This window comes from Podarcis bocagei (genome assembly GCF_964188305.1).
Source record: "Podarcis bocagei genome assembly, chromosome: 10".
In the NCBI taxonomy this organism is placed as follows: Eukaryota; Metazoa; Chordata; class Lepidosauria; order Squamata; family Lacertidae; genus Podarcis; species Podarcis bocagei.
This window is the reverse complement of record NC_138135.1, coordinates 12,208,125-12,226,136: the sequence shown is the minus strand read 5'-3', so window position 1 is coordinate 12,226,136 and position 18,012 is coordinate 12,208,125. Positions and strand designations below refer to the sequence as shown.

Here is an 18,012-nt window from a genome sequence, read left to right as displayed (position 1 = left end):
ACAGTAGTTTGATGTTTGGTAGCCAGTGTCTGGTTTTTAGAATTATCATACCTATGGCTGTTGCATTTAACTTTCATGGCAACTAGCTGTTGATTTATCTGTCCTCCGTCAATTTCTCTGGTCCTTTTCCTGCGAGAGGATGTTGGACTGCAGGAAAAGTCCATTTGCAGGGGTGGGGCACAGCTGGTGGTGGGTGGAGCTAGTACAAAAGTGAGTGGAGCTTGTCACAGCGCCAGATTGTACAGCTCCCTTCCCTCTCTCTCTCTCTCTGCCTCCTCAGACATATATGTGTAGGTATGTCCGTATCCTTCCTTCCTTCCTTCCTTCCTTCCTTCCTTCCTTCCTTCCTTCCTTCCTTCCTTCCTTCCTCTCTTTCTCTCTCTCTGAGGCCGTATTAACACCATACATTGAAAGCACTATGATTCCACTTTAAATGTTTGTGGCTTCCCCCAAGGAATTTTAGGAGCTGTCATTTGTGAAGGGTACTGAGAGTTTCTAGGGGACCCCTATGTCCCTCACAGAGCTACAATTTCCAGATCAGTTGAACAATCAAACCCTCTTCCCAGGGAACTCTGGGAATTGTAGCTCTCAGCACTCTGAGAGCCAGTGTGGTGTAGTGGTTAAGAGCGATAGACTCGTAATCTGGTGAACTGGGTTCGATTCCCCGCTCCTCCACATGCAGCTGCTGGGTGACCTTGGGCCAGTCACACTTCTCTGAAGTCTCTCAGCGTCACTCACCTCACAGGGTGTTTGTTGTGGGGGAGGAAGGGAAAGGAGAATGTTAGCCGCTTTGAGACTCCTTAGGGTAGTGATAAAGCGGGATATCAAATTCAAACTCTTCTTCTTCTTAAATGACTACAGCTCCTTTTGGAGGGGAGGGGAAGCCATGACTCTTGAAAGCAATATCATAGTGCTTTCAATATATTGTGTGAATTGGCCTCAGTACAACCCAATTTCTTCTTCCCCCAATCTTTGCAGGGTACCTGTGTGCCACCCCATCTGTGCCACCCCAGAGAAGGAAACATAACAATATAGACATTCTTTCCTGAGGTTTTGGGTCACAGAATCCACCACAACTGAAGTGGAAAAAGCGATTTCAATGATCCATGGATTGACTCTGAAGAATAACTGCATTTAATCATTATATTCTTTATCCTCCGTTCCAAAGAGGCCACGATAGAATGCCCCTGGGTTCTCCCCATAACCCTGGGAGGTGGACTTGTGGTGCAGCCAGGGTCACCCCAATGCTGGACCGAGATAAACTTAGGCGTCTCAAGACTAACCCTAACACTCTAGCCCCATGCTCAAAAGAATATGGTTTTCCTGTGGTCTTCTCTCAGAGAGGTGTTTGGTAGTGAAGAGCATTATTGGCTGTGAGGCCCTTAAGAAGGGGAATGTACTGATATTTCCTGATGAAAGAGGCATTTCTCTAAGGTCATGTTTCAATGTCCTTTTGTCTCCCAGCCTATGACCCCCAGGAGAAAAGGGGACGTATCTCGTTGTGGTGCCCCATTATCTATGGCCACTCAGTGGAATCACAGTAGCCAGGTGGCTCGGCTGTCAAACAATCCCATCTTTCATTTCTCCAGCGTCTGTTGCACCTTCCTCACCGCTCTCTCTTGCTCTCCATCCCCCCAACGCCGCTCCGATCAGCCTGCGAAGGAGACCACAAAAACCCAGAGAGGAAGCCAGTATGCCCCAATGACGCAGAGTCACAAAATGAAACTGCTTTTCGTCTCGCAACCAGCTCAAGCTCCCCCTCAAAATTGGTTTGAAATTGAGTGAGAATGGGAGTTGCAGAATGACTGGAATCAGGGCGGCAAAAATACAAGGCTCCACAAAAATCGCTCCCAATGTTTCAAGTGCTGCAAAGAAAGGAGATTCCAGTGAAACAGCAGGAAGAATTTTCTGACAGTAAAAAAAGCTGTATGACAGCAGAACCACATCAGAAAGTGTTGAGCTCTCCTTCCTTGGAGGCTTTTAAGCAGAGGTTGGATGGCCATCTGTCATGGATGCTTGAGTTGAGATTCCTGCATTGCAGGGGGTTTGTCTAAATGACCCTCAGGGTCCCTTCCAACTCTACGATTCTATTATTCTCTCTGTGTGTGATTCTCCCTCTCTCTGTGATATATAGAAAGGATTCAAATAAAATAAATATTTTCCTTGCATGTCAATATTTTTATTGAGGAAATCTAACCTGCTCTTGTGTCCCCTTTCATCATCATCATCATCATCATCATTTATTACTTATACCCCACCCATCTGGCTGGGTTTCCCCAGCCACTCTGGAGGGCTTCCAACCAAATATGAAAAACAATACAGCATCAGACATTAAAAACTTCCCTAAACAAGGCAGCTTTCAGTTGTCTTTTAAAAGTAAAATAGTTGTTTATCTCCTTGACATCTTATGGAGGGTGTTCCACAGGGCGGGTGCTACTACCAAGAAGGCCCTCTGCCTGGTTCCCTGTAACCTCACTTCTTGCAGTGAGGGAACCGCCAGAAGGCCCTCGACGCTGGACCTCAGTGTCCAGGCTGGATGTTATTAAAGGTAAAGGACCCCTGACAGTTAAGTCCAGTCACGAACGACTCAGGGGTTAAAGGGCTCATCTTGCTTTACTGGCCGAGGGAGCCAGCATTTGTCTGCAGACAGTTTTTCTGGGTCATGTGGCCAGCAGGACTAAGCCACTTCTGGGGAACCAGAGCAGCGCACGGAAACACTGTTTACCTTCGCGCCGGAACAGTACCTATTTGTCTACTTGCACGTTGATGTGCTTTCGAACTGCTAGGTTGGCAGGAGCAGGGACCGAGCAACAGGAGCTCACCCCATTGTGGGGATTCGAATCGTTTACTTTACGATCAGCAAGCCTTAGGCTCAGTGGGCTTTACACCACAGCGCCACCCACGTCCCTTGTAGGTTATTAAAGGTAAAGGGACCACTGGCATTAGGTCCAGTCGTGGCCGACTCTGGGGTTGCGGCGCTCATCTCGCTTTATTGGCCGAGGGAGCCGACATACAGCTTCCGGGTCATGTTGCCAGCATGACTAAGCCGCTTCTGGCAAACCAGAGCAGTGCATGGAAATGGCGTTTACCTTCACGCCAGAGTGGTACCTATTTATCTACTTGCACTTTGATGTGCTTTCGAACTGCTAGGTTGGCAGGAGCTAGGACCGAGCAATGGGAGCTCACCCCATTGCGGGGATTCGAACCACTGACCTTCTGATCTGCAAGTCCTAGGCTCTGTGGTTTAACCCACAGCGCCACCCACATCCCATTAATTAGACATTATTAGGAGGAGGAGCCAACACATGAACAGCCTGAAAGCTTTCCAACAGATGCAGAACACATACAGAACCTTCCGACTCTGCAATTCTATTATTCCAAGGAGAAAAAAGTTATTAGTAATATAGCAGAACAGTAACGTCGTAAGACTTTCACAGTAAAATAGCGAAACAATAGCAAATATAATAACATAAAAATACTGCATTTCAATACTAAAAATATAACTAGATTAGTTGAAGAACATGCCACATCCAATAGCAAAAATTACCAGTGAGCTTCATGGTTTCACCTTAGTCCTAGAAACACTCCTAGAGTGATGTGGCTCACAGTCCCTCTCTTGTAGCAGCTTCTTATAAGTCTGCCAAGGGCAAGAAGTGAGGTGGTTGGAAACCTCCCTTCCATGATGCTGGTAGACTACAAGTCCCATCACCTTGACATCTTTCCGCAGGGCCCGCAAGACGGAGCCGTTCCGCCAGGCTTTTGGTCGGGGCCCAGTCTGACCCCTCTTCTCCTACAAGACCCGATATATAGGAGGCCTCTCTAACTCCTCTCACTGGTTCATATAAATAGCTGAGCCTGGTGAGTACCTAAGGCTCCCAGCCCCTATAGTCATAATTTGCTGGTTGCCTTTTGATCTTATTTGATTTTAATCTGATTTTAAGGTGTATTTCAGTCGATTGCTGAATTTTATGATTTAATGTATTTATATTTTGATGTTGGGACGCGGGTGGCGCTGTGGGCTAAAGCCTCAGCCCCTAGGGCTTGCCGATCGAAAGGTCGGCGGTTCGAATCCCCGCGGCGGGGTGCGCTCCCGCTGCTCGGTCCCAGCGCCTGCCAACCTAGCAGTTCGAAAGCACCTTTGGGTGCAAGTAGATAAATAGGTACCGCTTACCAGCGGGAAGGTAAACGGCGTTCCGTGTGCTGCGCTGGCTCGCCAGATGCAGCTTTGTCACGCTGGCCACGTGACCCGGAAGTGTCTCCGGACAGCGCTGGCCCACGGCCAATAGAGTGAGATGGGCGCACAAACCCCAGAGTCTGTCAAGACTGGCCCGTTCGGGCAGGGGTACCTTTACCTTTACCTTTATTTTGATGTTAGCCACCCTGAGCCCAGTTATGGCTGGGGAGGGCAGGATACAAATAAATTATTATTATTATTATTATTATTATTATTATTATTAGCCATTGGGTCCACTGTCTGGGGCTGGTGAGGACTGCAGTTAACAACATCTAGAATGTACCACATTGGCAACTCCTGTTTTTATCTTGCAACCTGCCTTGGGATCATGCATTGATAAAGCGCAGGGTAGAAATTTAATTAAGTAAGTAAGTAACGTAAGAAAAATGCCCAAAGTGACAGCTGAAATATAATAGCAAATAATATCAGCTCACATAGCAGAAGATGAGGAGCATCAGCCACCCAGATCATAAAACACCAGATCCAGTAACAAAAAGGAATCTATGCAAAAGTTCTCAGTGGCTTTAAAAAAAACAAAGACCTCCTTGGTCACTAGAATAAATTTTAAGAGCTAAAAAGCAGGCTCTAAAAACAGGAGTCAGGAACCTTTCCCAGACTGAGAGTTACGTTTTCTTCTGGTTGACCTCAAAGGGGTCACATGCCAAAAGCAGAAACAAAAGCAAGAAGAGCAATGAATGAAGGTAAAATAATGAATGGAGTTTTTATCTTTCTATAAAAGTTGAATTTGTACACATCATACCTCATCTATCCAGGCCAGCGGGGGGTCAGCAAACGTTTTCGGCAGGGGGCCAGTCCACTGTCCCTCAGACCTTGTGGGGGGCCGGATGATATTTTTGGGGGCGGGGGAAATGAACGAATTCTTATGCCCCAGAAAGAACCCAGAGATGCATTTTAAATAAAAGGGCGCATTCTACTCATATAAAAACATGCCGATTCCCGGACCATCTGTGGGCCAGATTTAGAAGGCGATTGGGCCAAATCCAGCCCCCGGGCCTTAGTTTGCCTACCCATGAGTCATGAACAGAGTTGAAGGACACATTCTCATCAGGCAAAAACACTCACAGAAGTAGTGAAGGCAAGATCAGTGAGGGGGTGGCCTGGGGAAAGAGGGGGTGGCTAAGGAGAAGGTCCTTTGTCCTTTTAATTATCCCAGTGATTTTAAATGTTTTATACTGTGATGCCAATAAAGGTGGTGCTTTTTACCTTTAAAAAAAAAATAGGGGTACTCTCATTTTCCTACTCATATTGAGATACTGCCCCTCAATGAGGCCAAACTTAGATTCACAAAATGTTTAGGGGTATGCATACTCCTGCGTGTCCCCCCCCCCAAAAAAAGCACTGAAGAAAGGTATTTGATATTTGAGAAGATCCTAAGGGCCAGCTAGAGATGTCTGCAGGGCCACAATTATCAACCCCTGTGCTCAAAGGTTTGAATAAAACAAACAAAAAAAAACAAAATACTAACCTCATACCTAAGACTTTGCCAGCTGACGTGGGCTGAGTATACACCATGCATTCAAAGCACATTGTTTCCCCCCAAGAATCCTGGGAACTGTAGTTTGCTAAGGGTGCTTAATTAATTAAAGGAGGAATTAAAGAACCTTTTAATGAGGGTGAAAGAGGAGAGTGCAAAATATGGTCTGAAGCTCAACATCAAAAAAACGAAGATCATGGCCACTGGGCCATCACCTCCTGGCAAATAGAAGGGGAAGAAATGGAGGCAGTGAGAGATTTTACTTTCTTGGGCTCCGTGATGACTGCAGATGGTGACAGCAGTCACGAAATAGAAAGATGCCTGCTTCTTGGGAGAAAAGCAATGGCAAACCTAGACAGCATCTTAAAAAGCAGAGACATCACTTTGCTAACAAAGATCCGTATAGTTAAAGCTATGGTTTTCCCAGTAGTGATGTATGGAAGTGAGAGCTGGACCATAAAGAAGGCTGATCACCGAAGAATTGATGCTTTCGAATTATGGTGCTGGAGGAGACTCTTGAGAGTCCCATGGACTGCAAGAAGATCAAACCTATCCATTCTTGAGGAAATCAGCCCTGAGTACTCAATGGCAGGACAGATCCTGAAGCTGAGGCTCCAGTACTTTGGCCACCTCATGAGAAGAGAAGACTCCCTGGAAAAGGCGTGAATTTAAATGTTAGGAAAGTCCTGGTGCTTTTAACCAGCTGTTTGGAATCCATTAGCAGACTTGGGTTTTACTTGCCTCAGAGCAGATCCGATTTAACTTTCGGAGCTCCGTATCCCTTATGGTATTGACGTACCTCTTGGATTTTATCAGCAGGCCCATAGCCTCCAACATTTCTCCCATGAAAATAGGGACATCCTATTATTTTCCATTCTTAAGGAAAACAGCCCTGAGTGCTCCCTGGAAGGACAGATCCTGAAGCTGAGGCTCCAATACTTTGACCACCTCATGAGAAGAGAAGACTCCCTGGGAAAGACCCTGATGTTGGGAAAGATGGAGGGCACAAGGAGAAGGGGACGGCAGAGGATGAGATGGTTGGACAGTGTTCTCGAAGCTACCAGCATGAGTTTGACCAAACTGCGGGAGACAGTGGAAGACAGGGGTGCCTGGCGTGCTCTGGTCCATGGGGTCACGAAGAGTTGGACACAACTAAACAACTAAACAACAACAACAAAAGGGTGCTGGGAATTGTAGCTCTGCAAGGGGGAAAACTGCAGACAAGGCAGTCCCCCTCCCTGCTGAACTTCATGCGCTTTGAAAAGACTTTCCTATTTCCGCAGGCATTTTAAGGTAGTTTTCTATTTTCAGGATGAATTTTAATTGCTTTCATTCTTCATATAGTTTTTCATTTTCCTCCCAAATTCTTAGAAATTCTGAATATTCAGTGGAACATAAGCACCTGGAATAAACATAAAAACAAAAACATAAAAGGAGGGAAGAGGGAAGAAGAATACCTTGCAAACTGTCAGTCAGAAGAAAGGCTACTAGCTGGGAAGAAACAGCAGGAACAAACAAAAAAAAATGAATTGCCAATAACTTCTAAAATCAAGGATGCAGAGGCACCAATTGGATCAATAGCATCTTAGCATATGGAGAGCTGAGATTAAGAAAGAACAACAAAGCCAAGACATCGTGTGTGAGGTTAAAATAAAAGATTGATATCTGGAGAGCAAAAAAAGCTGAGGAGAGAAGCCGAGATGAGAGATAGCCAGAACTAAGACCATGACAACACTTAAAAGCAAGTAACAGGAGCTTAAAGTTAATCTGGTGAGAAAGAGGGAGCCAATTATGTTTGTTCCTGAAGGACAAAGATGATCAACATGAGAGAGAAAATCAGGGAGCAGAAGAATTAAAAACAAATATTAAAGACTGGAGGGAAGGAAGAGGGAAAGAGAGAGAAGGAATCTTACATGATTCAGTTGTAGGGACAAACAAGAGACCAAATAGCAGTGCAATCCTAACCATGTCTGCTCAGAAGTAAACCCTACTGAATTTAACGGGACTTACTCCCAGGTAAGTGGGCTGAGGATTGCAGTATAAGAGTTGTGGTCTAAGAGATGTTCTCTAAGGAGGGCTATAGCTCAGCGCAGAACATCTGTGTTGCAAGCAGAATCTCAGTCCCCAACAACTCCAGGTAAGGCTTGGATATACCCCTGTCTGAAACCACGGGGAGCTAAGATGGGTCAGACCAGCTATAATAAGGCAATTTCTTATGCTCCTGTGGGAAGAAGGAGGAGAGTCAGCAGTTTCACAGAAGACAGGAAACCAAGAGAAGAGCCTGCATTTAGAATGGACGCACTTTGTAACCTTTCATTGGCAATCCAGCAGAGACATCTGTCACTCATCTGCACTGTACATTTAAAGCAGCATCATACCAGTCATGGCTTCCCCCGAAGAATCCTGGGAACTGTAGCCTGTTAAGGATGCTGAGAGTGTTTAGGAGATCCCTATTCCTCTCACAGAACTACAGTTCCCAGAATTCCCTGGGAAAGGGGTGTGACGTTAACATATGAGAGTGCTGGAGGTAAAATAGTTAAACAAGTTACCCAATCAGAACCCAGGGGTGGAGTCAGAGGGACTATAAAACCAGCTCTGGGAGGGGCGAGAGGGGAGTTCGTTGGGAGTTGGGTGGGTGGTTGGAGTGGGAGTGAATTGGGATAGAGTCTGTGGGTAGGTTGACTTAGTGTAGTGAAATAAGATGAGTCAGGAACAGTTAGGAGCTAGGAAGACAAGTAAATATCTGAGAGGTGGTTTAGTGAGGGAGAGCAGGTAACGGAAGTTATAGGTCTGGATAGGCACCCTATGACTGTAATTGACCGATACCGTTTATGAAACCACACACTTGTTAAACTGCAATAAATAAACAGAAGTTTATGTTCCAATTTAAACCTGACTGGACTCAGTATTGTACCTGGTAGGGCCTGGGTGGTGGCAGCGAGGAATAGAGTGGTGGCACAGGGATCAATAGACGATGAAACGTCCGGGGACCCTGTGTGTTCACCACAAGGGGGTCAATTGTTTAAATCACTCTTGGAATCATAGCTCTGCAAGGAACCTCTTTACTTCTCTCGGCACCCGTAACCAACCACGGTCCCCAGAATTCTTTGGTGCTGTTTTAAAGGCATAGTTCAGATGGAGCCTCACAGATGGTTGAATGATTTTCCCTCCTGAACCTCCTGTCATACTGGTATTCCAACCCTCTGGAACGGGAGGAAAGGATCAGAAGGGGAAGCAACGGAGTTGGGAGGAAAAAGGAAAAAAGCGGCAAGGTGGTTCAGTTCCTGAGAAGAATGAGGGCTTTAGAAAAATGAGCAGCCAAAAATGAAAAGAAAAACATGAGGTGAATTACAAGCCCAACTGAACCAAATTCCCCATTTCCTCAGCCCTTTATTGTCAAACTTCATTCTCGACTTACCCTACTTTCAAGTTTTACTTTCTCAAACCTTTGACTGCTCTGACGTTTACCTCAGCCTGCTGCATTTCCTGTGCCTAAGTTTTCTGAGTTCGCAGGAGTGCTTCTCAGTCCTCCGCTTGGCCCTGTGAGAGGTGTTAGCCACAGCCAAACTGACAACTTTACCTTCCCTCACAGACACTGAACTGCAAGATTCTTAGCTCCGTGAACCATTGAACTGTCCATGCCTCTGCATCAGATCTTCCAGTCAGTATCAGTCCATGTCAGATTGTCTTACTTATCTTGCCTTTCTTCCATGGAGCTAAGTTCTTAGGAAGTTTCCCCAGCAGCCTCCACCCCATTGGTTTTTAATTCAACCACCAGATCTGATTGATGAGATTTAATATCCTGCCCTTCATCTCAAAACCAAGTTCTCAGGACAGTGGAGGGTGCTTGTGGTGTATCCCGTTGGAGCAGTGGTGGTGGAAATGTTCTGTGGGGTGCACCAAAATAATGGGAGGTCAAGGATGGTCAGTTGGGGGGAGAGTGAAGAATGTCCCTATTTTCATCTGAGGGTGTGTGATAGACTCCAATTCCCATCAGCCCCAGTTAGCCTGGCAAAAGTCATTCAAGTTGTATTCCAACAACCTCTGGAGGGCCACAGTTTCCCCATTCCTGATGCAGGGAATAGACTAGGTCAAACCATTTCCCTATGTTGCAGGAAACCCCCCCCCAATCATTCAGTTTGTACAAACACCACACACACACACACACACACACACACACACACACACACACACACACACGACATACATGACGTTTCTGTAATAAATTCATAGTAAATCAACCATACATCAGATTTACACTGGTCCACTTTTATTTTACTCCATGAAGGAAGGACTATCAAAGGGAGATGGTTTGATACAGGATGGCCATAATCCCTTAACCATACCAGCACATACACAGGAGCCCTACCCAGTTGGCATGACAACCTTGATGGTCCCAGACAGAAGACCATCCAGGTCACAAAGGACTTGCATATGGGAGTGGATTCAACATGGACTGGAACAAAGGACAATGATCAGATCTTCCCTCTGGGGGCAGGAAACTACCAACTCCCTTTTGTCCTCTGGAAATTACTCATGGGGAGGGCGAAAGGAGGGACCAGCCAGGTGACAAGACACTCAGATTACCTCCACAACTCCTCCCTCAACCCCTCCTTTTTGTGATGTGATGTAGTCTTAGGGGTGTAGTTTGGGGGTTAGTAACTAATAAAAGTTGGGGTCTTCTTTTGTTCTGGACTTCCATTTTGCTTCATCTTGTTGCGGGTGGGAGTCCTGTCATGACAGTATCCAATAAAGGCCAAGCCTACAGGCTGCTGTTTTGCTCCAAGTTATCCTGGTTGGTGTCTTTGTTTTTGTCCAAGGGAGCCCTCGGATTTTTCCATTAACACCTAAAATGCTAGTTTTCAACATTCAGGGACTTTCGGGGACTTGTTTTCCCCATGGGAGAGCACTCAGACATGCAATCATTCCCAATTGGCAGCCCCAAAATGGCACAGTGCAGGAAAAGCTTCATTTGCCTCCTTCAGCTGATTGAATAAATTGGCTCCCGAGTTTGAGCACAACATTTCATCTCCAGGTGAATGAAGCCAGCTTTATTCATCTAATTCCACAAGCCGTTTATCCTATTTTTACTCCTTCCCAAATCAAAGAAATGTGATGTGGTTACAAACCCATTCCCTTGTATAATTATTCCTTCCAAGTTAATTACAAGATGCTGTAATTAATTATATTTAATGATTAACGTACAAAAACGCAGAAAGGATGAGCACAACCCAGGGAACATTTGCTCTTAAAAGATAGGTCCAGACTAGTTTTTCCTCTTATCAGGGAAAGGTGCAGAAATTAAAAAGGGAAACAGAGAGTGAGAAAGAGAAAATGCCGGGGGGGCTGAGTTAAAAAAAAAGAAAAAGCAAGAAGAGTAATTATGTCCAAACGAGAGCGTATTTTTCCTTTGGAGTTCAAGCACCGCCTTCTGCCACCTCTCCACCCAAGTTTTGATTACTTTAATTGGATTCTGCTTGTCATTTACTCTGTTGTTCATTTGTACAGTAATTAAGTTGAGTTGAGTTGGTGCATAATGTTACATCAGAGTTTACATTATGAATTCGTGTTGCAATTATATCGAAATGGATACACACAGCTGTATTGGATCAGGCGGATGACTATCCATCATGCTCTCCCAATCCCATCCTCAATCATGTTGTCATCTCAGTGCCAGCCGTGATGTAACATCATGCATCCAGGAGCGAGAAGACTCGCTGAAGTCTCATGTTCAACATTGCCACAGGAAGATCACAGTCAAGCTACCAGCCAGATCCACGTGACCATGAGTTAGGGGAACACACCACAAACTATAAAAAATTCAACCTGCTAATAAAGTCGAGTCATTTCTCATGAGTCAATGCCCCAAATGAAGGGAAATTGTGGGGTTGGTGTTACAATAAATAAGGGCCAACTAACAACAGTCATTATTATTATTTATTCATTTCATTTGTCACCTAATACAAAATATCTCTAGGCCACATTGGGAAGAAAACAAAACAAAAAACATCCAGTTTAACAATGAAACTACAAGGGCCCACTAAAAAAAGAAAACCTCCACAGAAACAATAAACATGATTATTATAGTTTCTTCAAAGGAAGAGTTATGTCTTAACCAAGCACCACAAATATGTTAATGTTGGTGTCATCCATCTTGGACTTCCGTCTCTTTGAGTATTTCTGACCATGGAATCTCACCCAGTTGCTCCTCAAGCTTTCCCTTGCCTCTGGATCATGAAACCCAAGAGGACCTGATCACTTCCTCCCAAACTTCCAGTACTTCCACTTGGTCAATCAGTTCCTCCCTGTTGATGAGGACCAGGTCCAAGATAGATGATCCCCTTGTTGGTTCTTTCACCTTCTGGGAAATGAAATTGTCAGCCAGGCAACAGATGAATTTGTCAGACCTTACATTCTTGGCATAGTTTGAGTTCCAACAGGTATCAGGGAAGTTGAAGTTTCCCATGATTACTACATCTCCCCTTTTTGAATGTTTGGTAATCTGCTCTAAGAAGGCATTACGTAAGTCTTCAGTCTAGCTTGGTGGTCTATAGCAGACATCCACGGTAAGATCACTGTTGTTTCCCTCCCCTACAATTTTTGCCCATATACTCTCAATCTGCTTTCCATGCTCCAAGTCATAGATCTCTTCACAAGTGTACCCATCCTTTACATATAATGCTACTCCATCTCCCTTCCCATTTGGTATCTTCTTTTGAATAAGTTGAAGCCCTCTATTTCTCCATTCCAGTCATGAGTCTCATCCCATCAGGTTTCAGTAATGCCTATTAGGTCATATTTGCAATCCTGTATTAAGAGCTCAAGTTCATCTTGCTTGTGTCACATACTCTGTGCATTAATATAGAGAAAACGCTATGGGGCCATTCTAGTAGTGCCCTCCTTAGCGGGTGAGCCCCTCCTCTGAACCCTGGTGGCAAGCATCAGCAGAATTTGACCCATGAGTGCTGCATGTCTTCAGGACCTAAATTACTTTTTCTACAATGCTCCAAAATACTCCTGACACAGGGTCATTCTGGAGCTTTGGGCACCATTTATAGCATAATTCCAAGCCTTGGCCTACAGAAGAATTGTTAAACTTTGAGTGCCCAGATAGTTCTAGACTACAATGCCCATGGTGCCTAACCATTGACTAAGTTTGTTGGGAATGATAGGAGTTGAAGTCAATCAACCTCAGAGAATGCAAGATTGAAGAACAATGGTGTAGAGCTCAACAGGGCCCTGAGACCAGGAAGGACGTCAGTGGTGGGCCTTTCCTGGAGCATTAGGTCCTCAGCAGCTGCCCACTGATGCCCGTTGCCAACACCAGTCCTGTAAATGGATGTAAGATGGTTTTCAGAAAGGGAATGTGTGCAACTGCCCAGCCCACAACACCACAGAAACTATAGGACAGGCAGCCCTACCTTAGCACAATACAGTCTTCGCACTGTACTATGGCCAGCCTCAATGGATGCCTTGTACAGTGGTACCTCGGTTTAAGAACAGTCCGGTTTAAGAACGATTTGGTTTACAAACTCTGCAAAACCGGAAATAGTGTCTTGGTTTGAGAACTTTACCTCGGTCTAAGAACGGAATCCGAATGGTGCAAGGGCACTGGCGGCGGGAGGCCTCATTAGGGGAAGCGCGCTTCAGTTTAAGAACAGTTTTGGTTTAAGAACGGACTTCTGGAATGGATTAAGTTCGTAAACCAAGGTACCACTGTATGCAGCTGAAAATTTCAGCGTACAATAGAATCAGATGAAGAGATCATGCGGGACAGAGAGAAACCTCACATCACATTAATGTAACTAACATATTTTGCACATCACCACTGAAGGGTGCCTTGTTGCAAACCATAAACCTCTAAATGGTTATCTAAAAGCCCTAAATACAATAAACATTTACAATCTATAGCACAGATGACCTTTTCAGCATGCAGCAACGTGTGTTTATAGTATGTGATATCACTTTTCAGCACATCGTGATGTGATCTTGCATAACACAAACACACACAAACTTTCAAATAATAAAATAAGAGCAGAATTAGAGAGTATTTGGTTGGAAAAGCTGGCGAAGCTTTGTTTATAACTACTATGACTTAAAAAAAATACAGAAAGAAGTGAAGGGAAAGTAAATAAAAGGGAATATGTTTAGGACTGCAGTCTTAAGTATATGTAAAAACCACTTTTTGTAAACTTACGTGTAATCCAACTGAAGCCTCTCAACCAGCGTTGTCTCTGCAAAACAGACTCCACAAGAAACTTTGAAGGAATAACTTAAGCACCCCTGAAGTGTGTGTTGGCTTTCATTGGCTCATCCAGGATTAAATCAGCTGGCAAACCCCAAACAAGGATTTTGTATTAACTTGGGCATGTGCTTGTAAAGCAAATTACTCTCTTTTTTTTCCAGGGGGGAGTGGAACCCTCTGGTCATTCGAACTGATTTTCCCGAGTCTGTATGCATTGATTAGCAGTTTGGGTTGACTTTTTCTTTCCACATTAAAAGTTCTTCTTTGGACTAAGCCCCTGTCAGTAAAAAAATGAGAAGTCTGATGATACATGAGTTGGAAAGGGATTTATACAGGGTAGAGAAGGAGGAGGGAGTAATCTATCTGCAGTTCTGCCAGCTGGTTTCATAACAAATCAACATTTGAGATTCAAAAATTAGGCTGGTTAGAATTTATTTCAGAATGTAGTTATTTACTTCCCTTAAATTCTGACTTTTTGCAGACTTGATGCTCTGTCCTATTTCATTTTGCTTTTGTTTTTAATTACAGTGCGATCATATATATATATATATATATATATATATATATACACACACACACACACACACACACACAGAGAGAGAGAGAGAGAGAGAGAGAGAGAGAGAGAGAGAGAGAGAGAGAGAGAGAACACACACGCACACACACACACACACACACAGTGAAATAGGGATGAGAGAGAAACTTGATTCAGTTTGCAATTTAAGACAAACTTGCTGTGGTTGGCCCAGGATACCTGGACTAGATGGTCCGTTGTTCCGATCTAACAGGGCACTTCTTACATTAGTCGTTTGCACATTCCTAAACTGGAAGGACAGATCCTGAAGCTGAGGCTCCAAATACTTTGAACTCCCTGGAAAAGACCCTGATGTTGGGAAAGATGGAGGGCACAAGGAGAAGGGGACGACAGAGGACGAGATGGTTGGACAGTGTTCTCGAAGCTACCAGCATGAGTTTGACCAAACTGCGGGAGGCAGTGGAAGACAGGAGTGCCTGGCGTGCTCTGCTCCATGGGGTCACGAAGAGTCGGACACAACTAAACAACTACAACAAGCAAAATTGCAAAGCAAGCCACAGTCATCCTGTGACATTCACACATCCCCAAATTTTGCATTGCAGTTTGCTAGCCAAGTACTGCATATAAAAATGGATAGAGTAGCATGGAGTAGAGTAAAGTGAGCATTAAAATGCGTATATTACTGAAGGCATTATACAAATATGCCTTATTATAAGAGAAATTGCAAAACTGTGTATAATGGACAAAATTACAAACATGAATATGTTAGGAGAAATCCATACTAAAATCATAAACTAATGTGAAGTGAACTTGAAAAATGAGAAACTGAATGCCCAGGGTTTGAGCCTTATTCTATTATGCCTTTCTTTTCGCAAGATAAGAAAAAAAATAACAAGCTTTCAAAACCATCAGCCTCAACTGTTTTATGCTGCTCAGAAACTGATGGCAACAGTTAAACAAACTTCTTATATCATACCACCAATACCCTCTTTCAAAAAAAGTCCGGGGTTCAAATTTCCACTCAACCATGAAGTTCCACCTACCTTCAGGGCTGTTGTGCAGACATGGGCGGCGCTGTGCTCTAAACCACTGAGCCTCTTGGGCTTGCTGATCAGAAGGTCGGCAGTTTGAATCCCCGTGGCGGAGTGAGCTCCCATTGCTCTGTCTCAGATTCTGCCAACCTAGCAGTTCGAAAGCATGCCAGTGCAAGTAGATAAATAGGTACCACTGTTGTGGGAAAGTAAACGGCATTTCTGTGTACTCTGGTTTCTGCCATGGTGTTCCATTGCGCCAGGAGCGGTTTAGTCCTGCTGGCCACATGACCCAGAAAGCTGTCTGTGGAGAAACGCTGGCTCCCTCAGTCTGAAAAGCGAGATGAGTGCCGCACCCCATAGTCACCTTTGACTGGACTTAACTGTCCAGGGGTCCTTTACCCTACCTTTCTACCTTGTGCAGATACCCTGAGCTTCATAGAGGAAGAATAAAATGCACGTGAAACATGCTGTGGTCGCCTCACTTGGGAAAGTATGTTGTGGAGCTAGAAAAAGGTTCCAAAAGGAACAACTCTCTTACAAGGCAAGGCTACCGTATTTGGTGTTTCTTAGTATAGAGGGGAAAGCAAGTAAGAGGGGACATGTTTGAAGTGTATAAAATTATTGATGAAATTAATGGACTTTGCAGAATTAGATAACATGACAGGAAGGATTCGAAACCTGCGGGATCAGAGATTCTCAGAGGACTGGAGTAAATATGTGAACTATCTGAAAAGCAATTGTAATCAACAGATTACACTAGTAGGATTGCAAGGAGTTTTGTAAGGATGATTATGTGAAATATTGCAAAGAAAAGTATGAAGAAAACTATTAGTGAAGGACTATTAAAAGTAATAGTGAAATTAATGAAATGCAAATTAAGTGATAAAGATTGAAAAATCTTCAGATGTGGTTGATGGAACTCCAAAACACTGAATAAGATGAGAAAATATGTTGTATTTTTATTTATTTATTTGAAAATTTCATGTAAAAATTAATAAAAATATATTCTTTTAAAAAGAGAGATATTTGAAGATGGCTATCAAAAAAAAGGTGTATAAAATTATGCATGGGAAGTTTTTAGTGTATGACATTGTTCTGAGTTTTTACTTTTGTTGGGAGCTACCCAGAGAGGCTGGGGAAACCCAGTCAGATGGGCGGCGTATAAATTGTTGTTGTTGTTATTTGGAGCAAGTGGGTGGAGAAGAGTTTTTCTCCCTTTCACATAATATTAGAACTTGGGGCTATCCAATAAAACAAAAAAAAATGGAAGATTTCAGGACAGACGAAAAGAAGGACCACTTCATGTAGCACACAGCTCAACTGTGAAACTTGCTCCCACAGGAGGCAGCGATTGCTACCAACATGGCAAGCTCTAAAAGAGGTTTAGACCATTCAGTCTCGGGCAGATGGAGTGGATGATACTGGGTCCTACGGTCAAGAAGGCGGTTTCTGCATGTGTTGCAGAGGGAAGTGAAGGGCAAATGAGGCTCATCAACCTGGGAAGGAAGCCCATCCAGAAGTAGGAAAACTCTTATCCTAAACTTCAAATGGCTTGAGCAATATCATTGGGAGAAGAAAAGTCTAAGGAATAAACCTTATATAATCATCATCATCATCATCATCATCATAATTTATTTATACCCCACCCATCTGGCTGGGTTTCCCCAGCCACTCTGGGAGGCTCCCAATAAAATATTAAAATACTGTAATGCATCAAACATTAAAAGCTTCCTTAAACAGGGCTGCCTTCAGATGTCTTCTAAAAGTCTGGTAGTTGTTCTTCTCTTTGACATCTGGTGGGAGGGCGTTCCACAGGGCAGGTGCCACTACCGAGAAGGCCCTCTGCCTGGTTCCCTGCAACTTGGCTTCTCGCAGTGAGGGAACCGCCAGAAGGCCCTCGGCGCTGAATCTCAGTGTCCGGGCAGAACGATGGGGTGGAGACGCTCCTTCAGATATACTGGACCGAGGCCGTTTAGGGCTTTAAAGGTCAGCACCAACCACTTACACAAATCCAGAGTAGAGTCCCTAGGACAGTTGGATGCTGCTTTGTACACCTCCTTCTGGCAACTCTCAGGGCCAAGCTGGTGCCAAACGTCTTGCTGTGCTTTCCTTTTGGCAAGTCTTGCCACCTAGACAGCCCAAGACCTCCATATTCACTGCCCATTCTTGTGTCCCAGGGAGGCCACTTTGGTGCTGCTAATGCAGCAGTTTGACTTCACCCTTGGAGGCGCACTCCATTGTCTCTTGAGAAGGATGGGTGGCAACCAACCAGACAATTGATGGAGACCAGACAATTGATGGAGGGTAAGACTATCAATGGCTACTAGCCATGAAGGCTATGTTCAACCTCCACTGTCAATGACTGTACGCTACTGAATATTAGCTGCTGGGAATCACAGGTAGGGAGAGAGCTATTGCTTTTTCCATTCGGTTATATACATTCACATCATCATTATCCACTTTACCACC

At 44.3% G+C, this 18,012-nt stretch overlaps 1 long non-coding RNA gene across 6 annotated transcripts in view; it reads right to left on the bottom strand.

The window, feature by feature from the left end:
- Positions 1 to 11,644: 11,644 nt before the first annotated feature.
- The window catches only part of LOC308595860, a 25,758-nt gene continuing 19,390 nt past the window's right edge, over positions 11,645 to 18,012 (bottom strand). For 3 of the 6 annotated variants that reach the window (XR_014012134.1, XR_014012135.1, XR_014012136.1), the window contains 2 exons: positions 13,927 to 14,251; positions 11,645 to 13,058 (listed from right to left, as the gene is read on the bottom strand). This is a non-coding gene — a long non-coding RNA (uncharacterized lncRNA). Of the gene's footprint in view, positions 13,059 to 13,926; positions 14,537 to 14,728; positions 15,040 to 15,552; positions 16,091 to 17,890 lie in introns of those variants that run through there. The other 3 variants (XR_014012137.1, XR_014012138.1, XR_014012139.1) reach the window with 3 other exon arrangements.